Source organism: Rattus norvegicus, chromosome 14, assembly GCF_036323735.1.
Source record: "Rattus norvegicus strain BN/NHsdMcwi chromosome 14, GRCr8, whole genome shotgun sequence".
Taxonomy (NCBI): Eukaryota; Metazoa; Chordata; class Mammalia; order Rodentia; family Muridae; genus Rattus; species Rattus norvegicus.
Window position 1 is genome coordinate 32,251,335 of NC_086032.1, and position 13,227 is coordinate 32,264,561.

General features: G+C 45.6%; 1 protein-coding gene across 28 annotated transcripts in view; it reads left to right on the top strand.

Annotated features, from left to right (window-relative positions):
- Positions 1–11,412: 11,412 nt before the first annotated feature.
- Clock (clock circadian regulator) overlaps positions 11,413–13,227 on the top strand; it is an 84,126-nt gene continuing 82,311 nt past the window's right edge. For 19 of the 28 annotated variants that reach the window (XM_063273557.1, XM_039092380.2, XM_039092373.2 and 16 more), the window contains exons 1-2: positions 11,413–11,553; positions 12,710–12,789. The gene's annotated coding sequence lies outside the window, so the exon portion shown is untranslated. Of the gene's footprint in view, positions 11,554–11,705; positions 11,847–12,709; positions 12,790–13,227 lie in introns of those variants that run through there. The other 9 variants (XM_063273564.1, XM_063273555.1, XM_039092374.2 and 6 more) reach the window with 3 other exon arrangements.

Consider the following 13,227-nt stretch of genomic DNA (forward strand, 5'->3'; position numbering starts at 1 on the left):
CTCTCAACATCAATGGCCTCAACTCCCCAATAAAAAGACATAGATTAACAAACTGGATACGCAACGAGGACCCTGCATTCTGCTGCCTACAGGAAACACACCTCAGAGACAAAGAAAGACACTACCTCAGAGTAAAAGGCTGGAAAACAACTTGCCAAGCAAATGGTCTGAAGAAGCAAGCTGGAGTAGCCATTCTAATATCGAATAAAATCGATTTTCAACCAAAAGTCATCAAAAAAGATAAGGAAGGACCCTTCATATTCATGAAAGGAAAAATCCACCAAGATGAACTCTCAATCCTAAATATCTATGCCCCAAATACAAGGGCACCTACATACGTAAAAGAAACCTTACTAAAGCTCAAAACACACATTGCACCTCACACAATAATAGTAGGAGATTTCAACACCCCACTCTCATCAGTGGACAGATCATGGAAACAGAAACTAAACAGAGACGTAGACAGACTAAGAGAAGTCATGAACCAAATGGACTTAACAGATATTTATAGAACATTCTATCCTAAAGCAAAAGGATATACCTTCTTCTCAGCTCCTCATGGTACTTTCTCCAAAATTGACCATATAATTTGTCATAAAACAGGCCTCAACAGATACAGAAAGATAGAAATAATCCCATGCGTGCTATCGGACCACCACGGCCTAAAACTGGTCTTCAATATCAATAAGGGAAGAATGCCCACATATACTTGGAAATTGAACAATGCTCTACTCAATGATAACCTGGTCAAGGAAGAAATAAAAAAAGAAATTAAAGACTTTTTAGAATTTAATGAAAATGAAGGTACAACATCCCCAAACTTATGGGACACAATGAAAGCTGTGCTAAGAGGAAAACTCATAGCGCTGTGTACCTGCAGAAAGAAACAGGAAAGAGCATATGTCAGCAGCTTGACAGCACACCTAAAAGCTCTAGAACAAAAAGAAGCAAATACACCCAGGAGGAGTAGAAGGCAGGAAATAATCAAACTCAGAGCTGAAATCAACCAAGTAGAAACAAAAAGGACCATAGAATCAACAGAACCAAAAGTTGGTTCTTTGAGAAAATCAACAAGATAGATAAACCCTTAGCCAGACTAACCAGAGGACACAGAAATCAGAAATGAAATGAAAAGGGAGACATAACTACAGAATCAGAGGAAATTCAAAAAATCATCAGATCCTACTACAAAAGACTATATTCAACAAAACGAAAATCTGCAGGAAATGGACAATTTCCTAGACAGATACCAGGTACTATAGTTAAATCAGGAACAGATAAACTATTTAAGCAACCCCATAACTCCTAACAAAATAGAAGCAGTCATTAAAGGTCTCCCAACCAAAAAGAGCACAGGTCCAGACGGGTTTAGTGCAGAATTCTATCAGACCTTCACAGAGGACCTCATACCAATACTATCCAAACTATTCCACAAAATTGAAACAGATGGGGCGCTACCAAATTCCTTCTATGAAGCCACAATTACTCTTATACCTAAACCACACAAAGACCCAACAAAGAAAGAGAACTTCAGACCAATTTCCCTTATGAATATCGACACAAAAGTACTCAATAAAATTCTGGCAAACCGAATCCAAGAGCACATCAAAACAATCATCCACCATGATCAAGTAGGCTTGATCCCAGGCATGCAGGGATGGTTTAATATACGGAAAACCATCAACGTGATCCATTATATAAACAAACTGAAATATCAAAACCACATGATCATTTCATTAGATGCTGAGAAAGCATTTGACAAAATTCAACACCCCTTCATGATAAAAGTCCTGGAAAGAATAGGAATTCAAGGCCCATACCTAAACATAGTAAAAGCCACATTCAGCAAACCAGTTGCTAACATTAAACTAAATGGAGAGAAACTTGAAGCAATCCCACTAAAATCAGGGACTAGACAAGGCTGCCCACTCTCTCCCTACTTAGTCAATATAGTTCTTGAAGTTCTAGCCAGAGCAATCAGACAACAAAAGGAGGTCAAGGGGATACAGATCGGAAAAGAAGAAGTCAAAATATCACTATTTGCAGATGATATGATGGTATATTTAAGTGATCCCAAAAGTTCCACCAGAGAACTACTAAAGCTGATAAACAACTTCAGCAAACTGGCTGGGTATAAAATTAACTCAAATAAATCAGTAGCCTTCCTCTACACAAAAGAGAAACAAGCCGAGAAAGAAATTAGGGAAACGACACCCTTCATAATAGACCCAAATAATATAAACTACCTCGGTGTGACTTTAACCAAGCAAGTAAAAGATCTGTACAATAAGAACTTCAAGACTCTGAAGAAAGAAATTGAAGAAGACCTCAGAAGATGGGAAGATCTCCCATGCTCATGGATTGGCAGGATTAATATAGTAAAAATGGCCATTCTACCAAAAGCGATCTACAGATTCAATGCAATCCCCATCAAAATACCAATCCATTTCTTCAAAGAGTTAGACAGAACAATTTGCAAATTCATCTGGAATAACAAAAAGCCCAGGATAGCTAAAACTATCCTCAACAATAAAAGGACTTCAGGGGGAATCACTATCCCTGAACTCAAGCAGTATTACAGAGCAATAGTGATAAAAACTGCATGGTATTGGTACAGAGACAGACAGATAGACCAATGGAACAGAATTGAAGACCCAGAAATGAACCCACACACCTATGGGCAGTTGATTTTTGACAAAGGAGCCAAAACCATCAAATGGAAAAAAAGATAGCATTTTCAGCAAATGGTGCTGGTTCAACCGGAGGTCAACATGTAGAAGAATGCAGATCAATCCATGCTTATCACCCTGTACAAAGCTTAAGTCCAAGTGGATCAAGAACCTCCACATCAAACCAGATACACTCAAACTAATAGAAGAAAAACTAGGGCAGCATCTCGAACACATGGGCACTGGAAAAAATTTCCTTAACAAAACACCAATGGCTTATGGTCTAAGATCAAGAATCGACAAATGGGATCTCATAAAACTGCAAAGCTTCTGTACGGCAAAGGACACTGTGGTTAGGACAAAACGGCAACCAACAGATTGGGAAAAGATCTTTACCAATCCTACAACCGATAGAGGGCTTATATCCAAAATATACAATGAACTCAAGAAGTTAGACCACAGGGAGACAAATAACCCTATTAAAAATGGGGTTCAGAGCTAAACAAAGAATTCACAGCTGAGGAATGCCGAATGGCTGAGAAACACCTAAAGAAATGTTCAATATCTTTAGTCATAAGGGAAATGCAAATCAAAACAACCCTGAGATTTCACCTCACACCAATGAGAAGGCTAAGATCAAAAACTCAGGTGACAGCAAATGCTGGTGAGGATGTGGAGAAAGAGGAACACTCCTCTATTGTTGATGGGATTGCAGACTGGTACAACCATTCTGGAAATCAGTCTGGAGGTTCCTCAGAAAATTGGACATTGAACTACCTGAGGACCCAGCTATACCACTTTTGGGCATATACCCAAAAGATGCCCCAACATATAACAAAGACACGTGCTCCACTATGTTCATAGCAGCCTTATTTATAATAGCCAGAAGCTGGAAAGAACCCAGATGCCCTTCAACAGAGGAATGGATACAGAAAATGTGGAACATCTACAGAATGGAATATTACTCAGCAATCAAAAACAATGACTCTATGAAATTCATAGGCAAATAGATGGAACTGGAAAATATCATCCTGAGTGAGGTAACCCAATCACAGAAAAACACACATGGTATGCACTCATTGATAAGTGGATATTAGCCCAAATGCTTGAATTGCCCTAGATGCACAGAACACATGAAACTCAAGAAGGATGACCACAATGCGAATGCTTCACTCCTTCTTTAAAAGGGGAACAAGAATACCCTTGGGAGGGAATAGGGAGGCAACGTTTAAAACAGAGGCAGAAGGGACACCCATTCAGAGCCTGCCCCACATGTGGCCCATACATATACAACCACCAAACTCGATAAGATGGATGAAGCAAAGAAGTGCAGACCGACAGGAGCCGGATGTAGATCTCTCCTGAGAGACACAGCCAGAATACAGCAAATACATAGGCGAATACCAGCAGCAAACCACTGAACTGAGAATGGGACCCCTGTTGAAGGAATCAGAGAAAGGACTGGAAAAGTTTGAAGGGGCCCGAGACCCCATATGAACAACAATGCTAAGCAACCAGAGCTTCCAGGGACTAAGCCACTACCTAAAGACTATACATGGACTGACCCTGGACTCTGACCTCATAGGTAGCAATGAATATCCTAGTAAGATCACCAGTGGAAGGGGAAGCCCTTGGTCCTGCTAAGACTGAGCCCCTGGTGAATGTGATTGTTGAGGGGATGGCAGTAATGGGGGGAGGATGGGGAGGGGAACAGCCTTATAGAAGGGGAGGGGGAGGGGTTAGGGGGTTGTTGGCCCGGAAACCGGGAAAGGGAATAACAATCAAAATGTAAATAAGAAATACTCAAGTTAATAAAGAAAAAAATTAACACTAAAAAATAAAGAATAAAAAAAAGACACATTGAAGGAAATAAATACGGTTTCATAAATAAAATTAAGACATTTTGCATGTGCGCACCCATGTGTGTACAGGTGTGAATGCCTGTGAATGTGCATGTAGAGGTCAGAGGTGCCCTCTACCTCAGTTTCTGAGATAGGGCCTCTCAGAGGAAAGCTGGTCTGCCTGAGCAAGAGCTCCCCTGTCCCCATTACTCGGTCCTTGCATTCTGCTTCCCAGTGCTAACATTCGAGCCACACAAGGCCACACCTGGCTTTCACAGGGTGCCTGGATCGTGTTTGCTGTTTACCAGGGAGTCATCTCTACAGACCCTACAATGATCTATTTTAGAGTCTGTTTTCTAGGAAAATCATATCAAAGATATAGCTACCTAGTTCTATCCATTCAATTCCAATCTCTTCCATGGCTGGATTAGTTCTTGCTCAGGATAGAGTGTGGAACAAAAGGAAAAGCCTTACTGTCATAAAGTTACGATTCAGCTCTTGAGCTGTCTAATCCAGGCAAACATGAGCATTAGTTTTCCTTCCAAGTGAAACCAAGTGTAAAACATCCCCATAATATAGCCTTTCCCTTTTATTTTAAATTTTATTTATTTTATGTGTATGGGTATTTTATTCTGCTTGTTACTCTGCACATCAACTGTGCCTGGTATTCAGGGAGCCCAGAGGAGTGTATCAAATCCCCTGCAACTGGACTTATAGACAGGTGCGAGCAGCCAGGACAGTGCTGAGAACTGAACCCCAGGTCCTCTGGAGGAGCAGTCAGTGACCTTAACCATTGAACCATTCCTCTACACACACACACACTCTCTCTCTCTCTCTCCCTCCCTCTCTCTCTCTCTCTCTCTCTCTCTCTCTCTCTCTCTCTCTCTCTCTCTCAATTGTCGATTTATTTTTAAATGATCAGGATAGCTAAAATAAAAGTTAACTTTTCCTTCTTAACTTTGATCCACCAAAAGACAGTAGTAAGGGTTTATCCACAGACGCAGTTCTGAAGACTTACCATTTGTGCAAACATACGACTGTAGAATATAAGAGTAGGATGGTTTCATGTTACCCTAGCCTCACTCTTCCACACGGTGCACACACACTCTTCTAGCAGAGACTTGTGCTATGATCACAGGCCTCTACAACTTCACAAATATATTTGCCATTTCAGTAGAATATAGACTTTGTCAAGCCTGTGAGAAAACTGACGTGATATTCTTCACTGTGTAGAACAGTCTGAAAGGGCAAAAACGACAGTTTTTAATTGCCAATACTTAATAAGTGTGTCTTATAACAGGGATACTTTGTTTTGTCATTCTCATGTTTTTAATGATCCTCGACAGCTGCATGCTACTGAAATATCTTTCTCTGCTTATAGTATGATATTAAAGTTTGCTCCTAGTGTCATTGTCATTTCCAGGAAACTTGTTAGAAATGCATACTCTGACTCTACCCAGACCTACTGGGTGAATTTTCACTCTACTGAGATGCCTGGGTGGCCGGAAGGTGCATTAAAACTCCAGGAGCTTATGCAGCAAATCCCTTAAAGCTTGACTGTGTCTAACCTCACCCAAGTTGAAATTCCAGTTTTAGTTCCAAATCAGAATTGAATACAAAGAACTCTGAAGATGGAAGATGCTGCTGTATGACAGAGTCTAGCTATGTAGCCAAGGCTATCCTCAAATTGGGTTGTTTTAGCCTGTTCTTCCCTTTCTAGGTCTATCTTCATGGTAGTAGGGACTTGGAGACGAGGAATAATACATTTTGATTGCCTGAAATTCATATTGCATCCAAGAACTTGTTTTCAATGAGGCACACTGAGGTCTCCCGGAAACTGGACCAGCTGCCCATGATGCAGTCCCTTGCTCAACGTGGACATAGAAGAGGTTAGCCCTGTCTCTACTGATCTCTTAGTCCATCTACCTTGAGCCCCAATCTTACCCCAAGAAGTATAGCTAGTCTTGCTGGTAGAATTTCCTTTTCCTGTGTCAGGTGATTCAAGCTCAGACAGTACTTTCAGTCAGTCAAATCAGAGAAATATCCCATCCTCACCATGTCGAACAGTGGGGAAAGCGTGCTTTGACACCCCAGGCCAGCAGTCTCTTTCCCCCTGTTTGGTAAGCACTGGGTGATACTGATAAATCTGCCCTTGGATGACTGCCCTTTCCTCTAGACTCCGAAGTCTAGGGACACCTTCAATTTCTCCAAGTGCTGCTACTGAAGCCATAGTTACTTTTCATGAAATGGGGTGAAAGGGGAGGAAAGAAAAAGACACTATTGTCTAAAAACCCAAGAAGACATGGCTTCAGACATACAGAGGTAGGAGAACACAAGTTTGAGGCCAGCCTGGGCTACATATTGAGACTTGTCTCAGAATGAGTCAATAAATGGAGGTTCATGGGTAGAGTGCTCTGATCCCCAGTGAGCACACTCTTAAGCACATGCATGCACACAGGCACGCACACGGAGGAGCAGGAGCAGGAGGTCGTTTCCGGAATCATGTATTGGTGGTTACTTAGAAGGTGAGATACTCGGTACTCTTTGCTCCCTACTTTGGACTTCACTGCACACCATATACTGGTGGTCTCATCCTCTAGTCCATGTCACGTATATTACACAGGCGTTGGCTTTCTCCGCAGGGCTGCACAGTCTCATAGCAGCATGTATTCTAGTGTCTCAGACTCCTACCCGGGTGGTAGAGTGACACACATTCTTAGGTGGTAACTTTATTACAGCCACACGGTCTTATATAGGGAGGTTTTTTACCTACAGTAGTGTCCACATTCTTATGGAACACTATTAGGACAGCACTACTGGTCACATGATCTTCCCCAATGAATCCCAGTTTATCCCTCCTTTGCGTTATGTACATCTAAAACTACTTTTTGACCATCTGCCTCCAATCTTAGTTGGGGACAGAAAACCCTTCCCAGTAGGCTTTACCGCTAATCTCAGTCACTTAGTCACCTCAGGTATTGAAATCCATGCTCTAAGTAGTAATAAAGTAGTGAATCATCTGGTAGGGGAGATGGTTGAAGTAAGACACAGAACATACATTAATCAGATGTATGCAAGTAATATATTATGGGAGAAAGAGTAAATAAGAAACTGGGTACTGCGTAGACAGATGAGTAGAAATACTTAAATCCTATGCCGACACTTGCGGGTTGAGGAGGAGGCTTAAGAATAGGTGTAGCAGCTTCTAGGCGGAGGTTCGCAGTGCTGCTGCCTCTGTCAAAGCCTGTCGTGGGCAGGGATCAGCCAGGAATCGGAAAGACGTTTCTGGAATGTTACAGGAGCAAATGGTAGGCTGTGAGACTGGAGGGCAGGCATGGGGCAGACCAAATAAGGCATTGTGGCCGTGATTAAGCACGTGGATGCACAGAAGGAGCTCTGTGACTGCTCTCACATGTACTTTCTCCTTCTTTTATAAAGACAGGGCCCTGCACGGATTACAAGTGAGTACCACTGTTAACCACCCAAGATAGCAATGCATTCTTGTTTTAGGGGCATACTTGAGACATCAAGTAGCTAATGGGACATATGTGTATGAAGACTGAAGGGGGGACATACTGCAGGCAAATGCCTGCGTCAATGTAACCATTCCCAGGGACCCAGCGGCAGACTGTAAAGGTGGACAGCCATCATCCTCACCACCTAGAGCCACCGTTCTCCCAAACTCTCATCCTTAGATCCTGTGGGTAACTCTCCGAAGCGCCTTGGCTTTCAGTATCCCCCAGCTTAAGGCAATAGTGACATCCAAAGCCTATACTTTTGACATGAATTCCGTAATGCCACATATATTATTACTGAAAGTCCCTCTGTTAAAAAGACTGGAAAGAATCTGAATAATAGAGCCATGGGATTTAAACACCTCGACAGAACTATTGCATGCCTGGATCTTCCAACTCATGTAAAAATATGCTAAGGCTAGGAGTGTTGGTGGCAGTCGTGAATGGGTTATGGAAGAGCAGACATTACTTTGTGATTAGTGGAACATATGCAACTAGGGAAAGGTTGAACAAAGAAGACAGCTAAGATCATGGGAGGAAACTGGATTTTAAAAACTGCCAAACAGTATCCCCAAGAATGCAATTGTGGTTCACAAACATTGGCCGAATCCCAACAGCTCCATAGCTCCTTCCTTGGGCTTAAGGCCCACACAACAAGAAGGAAACGGTTCCCAGGATTGGAAACCCAGCCAACTGCCTGGTGCTGGTGATGTCATGGATCCTGAAGGAGAACCTACAGCTGCCACATCGCCAGCCCAGTCATTTCTAACTACATTCTAAATCCTGATCCGTACGCCCACTATGCTCACAGATAAGGACAGATCTCACCCCTCATCAAAGAGACTTTTCCAAAACAAACGGAGGCCATTACAGAAAACCACCTCAAAATGCAGAGAACAGGTGACGGGTGGTGCCCAGCTCCCACTGCTCATCTACAACAGTTTCTGTACCTAAGGCTTAGGGCCATAGAGGATGAAGAGGCAGAGAGACTGTAATACAGACACAGAGGGAGGTTTGAAGTCTCAAACATAGCTAACATGGAAGGGGTAAACCTCTGACAAAACTACAGACAACTAAGGAATGCTAAAATCGGAAAGTGTTAGTGGCAGTCTTCCCTAGAGGAGAGCCCTTAAATTGGTTATCCGATATCAAGAGACATTATACAAACCAAGTGGGCTGTATGCTTATGTTTGGGAATACACACGCACTAAATTAGAGAAATAGGTTGGGAAGGACTCGAGGAGGTAGAGGGAAGGGGAAATGATGTAATTATACTTTAATTTCAAAACTGAAAGTGGCCAATACTTGAGATGGGATTTACATAGCAGGCAGTGTGGATAGAAACCCAGCTGCCTCTTCATGGTTCTGGGGATGGAGACTGTTATCTGCAGCTTACAGTTTTTACAGATGAGTAACTTGATGAAAAGGCAGCTGAAAAGAGGACTGGAAACAGTTTAAATGGCAGCAAGGCACAGGGCGTTTAAGGCAGTGGTTTGGAATTGGGAGCCTAGATTTAGGATTTAAGAGGCGAAGCTGTTTGCTGGAAACGCAGTGTGTGAAAGTTGGGGAGTAAAAGAAACTTTTTTTTAATGGGGGAAAAGTTGTAAACTGAACCGTGGGAAATAGTCAAACAGTGACAGGACTGAGCAGAAAGTCAAGGGATTATCACCAAGTCTTGGTAAATAATTAAACAGAGAATGTGAGCGAGGGAGGAGTCACAGGTGACTAAGAGGACAATGAAACCATTAAAGGGGGCAAAGGTCATCTTGAAGATGTATATGTATATGTATATGTATATGTATATGTATATGTATATGTATATGTATATGTATATGTATATGCATGTGTATGTATAAGTACTAGAGGAGCTAGAATAGAAAAAGAAACTAAATAAAACCCAAAACATCCGACCTAGGAAAAGCATTCAAATTCGTTTGGCTGTAACCAAATAGGTTACCTTATTAACCTTACCTCCACCCCATCCTTTACTACCTACCAGTGATCAAGACGTTGACTTGTAGGTGGCAGAAAAGCTCTTATTGGTTTTAAGCAATAAAACAAACACATTCAGGAATTTATTGATTAACTGAAATTTCCAAGGGAATCTAGCCCACATCGATTGCAGCGCTCATGCATCCAGGCTACTTCACTATCTTTTCATCTGTTTTCTGGTTTTTCCCTTCATGGTGCCTGCTCTTTCACTAGTCACACAAGAAAAGATTTTATCTTTTTCGGAACCAAACTCCTTGGAAAACAGTCTTCTTGGCAGTAATTGCCAATCTGAAACAGAGAACCCAAGGTCTCCTCCTCCAGTGTCCTGCCTGGACCACAAGGATTGAGAGGAGAATGGGTAAAGTCAATGAACCCGAGTAGCAGATGAATTCGGACAGCAGGAATTGTGCATTAAGAGCCTTCAATGGCGAAACGAACGAAGAATGAATGCACCAAGGAAAAGTTCTCCTGACAGGGTTCTGGCTACGTAGCCAGGAATTTGAGGATTCTCCTTCCTCTGAGTTCACACTGCTGGGGAGAATGGAGCTAATTTCCCTAGTTTTGAAGGTTTCTTTCCCCCCGAATATACATCAAGAACTTAATTATCATTGAGATAGACATTACCCTGGAGAGAGGATTTTTGGAGTTAAAGAGTATAGGTTAATGCCTTCTGTTTGATGTCCAAGTTGATTTTTAAAAGAAATTGCTATGAATTAGGGCTCTACGGACTTCTTCCCCATTAATTCGGGTGCAGTGGCTAAGAAACCAGTGTAAACTAGGGTCCTAGTTCATCCCTAGCGCCGTGCTCATCTTTTTGAAGTGTCTCTTGCCTTTTCATAAAAGGAGCAAACACATCCCGACCTTTTGCTTCTCGGCTACAGCCGAGGTCACTTGGGTCTTCCAAAACTATCTCCCAGGAGCCGCCAGTCTAGTGTGTCTTTAGGAGCCAGGAAACCGAGTCCCAGGCAGCCCACGCACTTCCAGGAGAGGAAGCCGAGCTTCGGGCTGGAGAATTCTAACTTGGCGTGGGCCAAGCTCTTTGCTTTCCCAGGGAGAGAGGAACCACTCCAGCCCGCGGCTCCCACTAGTAGGGAGCGCCGCATCTCGGGGAACCGCGAGCCGCCCTAGCCGCTGCGGGCGGCCGCACCCTCCGCTAGGCCGCGCCTCCCGGCCTGCGCCGAGAAGGGGGCTCAGGACATCCCAGCTGGCTTCCCTCTGCGGCCGCGGAGGGAGCTCTCGCCGACCTGCAGAGTGGGGTTTCCTCGGGCACCCGGAATCCCCAGGAATAGCGCGGGGCGGCGCGGCAAGGGGCTGCCTAACGGGGAAAGTCGCATGCGCGCCCGGCGCGCTGGGAAGGCGGCCGCGAGGGGAGGGGCGAGTGCAGAGCTCGGCCCGCTGCGGAGCCCTGCGCCCACGACGCATGCGCCGGGAGGGAGCGCAATCACGGACTGGGCTGGCGGCTACCGGCTGGAGAGAGGAAATCCCGGACGGCGAGAGCGCGAAGGAAATCTGGCCGCCGCCGCGCGCGCGCTCCCGGTAAGTGCGCCCCACCGGGTGGGCCTCGGCCGGACGCGCGGCGGAAGGCTGGCCTGGGCGGCGCATGCGTGCTCCCGGAGCCGGTGGAGGAGGGGAAGGCTGGGAGGGGGAGGAGCGCGGCAGTAGCGGCGAATTTTGAGGGGTGGGTCGGGGGCGCGCACTCGCCGCCCCGGGTGCTGCTTGCTCCCGGAGTCGTGGCGTTTCCCGGTTATCGCAGCTTGGCAGTCGTGAGCCCCGGCGGGCAGAGTCCCGGGCGGGGGAGGGAGGAAGCCGGAGCTTCAGGCGGCCGCACGGTGAGGACGCGGGAGGGCGCGGGGGGCAGCGTGTGGGGTCGGGGCTGGGGCTGGGGCGGGGGGCGGCAGCCAGACTGGGAGGCCGGAGCCGCGGCCGGTGTCCGGCGACGCGTAGAGCGCGAAGCTCCAGGGAGTCGCGCTCAGCGGGGCCTGCGCCAAGTGTCGCGGGGCCGCCGGGGTTACCTGCGGGGCAGGGGGGCGCGGTGGGTTCCGCGGCCCAGGGCCGCTGAGGCCGCTGCGCGCTTGAGATTGGGCGCGGTGCAGCGCGGGGCAGGCCGAGTCGGCCGCGGAGAGCGCTCGCGCCCGGGACCCGCTAGGCCTTGTGACCCACTTTATTCCTGTCACCACTCGGGCACGTTTGGAGCGGCGCCCAATGGGGCGCTGGGGCGGCCAGCTCCTCCGCCGAGCCCCCGCCCTCGCGGCGACCGGCGCGCGCCGCGATCCACGGTCCGAGCGGCCGCCGCCGCCGCCCAGGGCTGGTTCCGTTAGTGGTCGTGGTTCCGGGGCTCGGTCCGCGGGCTGCGCTGGGCCCCGGGCGTCCAACTTGAGCCGCGTGCGCCGCGCCGGGCCACGCTCTGCCTGTGGAGCTGGCCGCTCTGGATGTGGTCCTGGCTCTCCCGGTACCAGTAGTAGTGCCACGAAGTTTATATTCCTGTGGGTGTTTTCTGCTGCCGTGGAAGTCCGAGGTAGTCAGCAGAATCCTGAAAGATTAAGGAAGAGAGAGCTTTTGGTGTCTGACGTGACAGATGACAGTTCAGGTCATGGTGTTTTGGTATTACAATGCAGAACCATACAAAACTTGAAGGCTTTGTAGACGTTTTAAAAACAACAGCAACAACAAACCTCGGTGTTTTCTGTTGCAGTGAACGAAAAGCACAAGAAGAAACTTTTATAGGCATTGTTGATTTGACTAGGGCACCGATATCCCGAACTCACCGGAAAGGTAATTTCCCTCGATTGCATTGTTGTAGCTTTAACAGCTATTAGAGAAAAAAGATTGCAGACCATCCCTTTTCATATCCGATTGAAAAGAAATGAATAAGATATAACTTAATTCGTGGCTGTCTCTGAATCCCACGGTACACTTCAGATCTGCTTTGTTTTAAAATCTTAGGAGAAAGAAACCATGTGCCAAGCAATTTACTGACTGGCATGTCATTGGTTAGCTTGAAGGACTAGCATAGTCACCTATGAAAAATGACACAAAAAATTGCCATATAGTTTAAAAAAAAAACCAAGACGTAGAACTGTGAATTGTGTGCTATTGTATGTGTTGAGGGAGAGTGTCGTAACTATATATAGTCTCTATATGTCTCTGTCTGTGTATATAGACTACGTATAGTCTGTATTGCTCTTTAGTATAAGGAAGTCCTAGAATAAT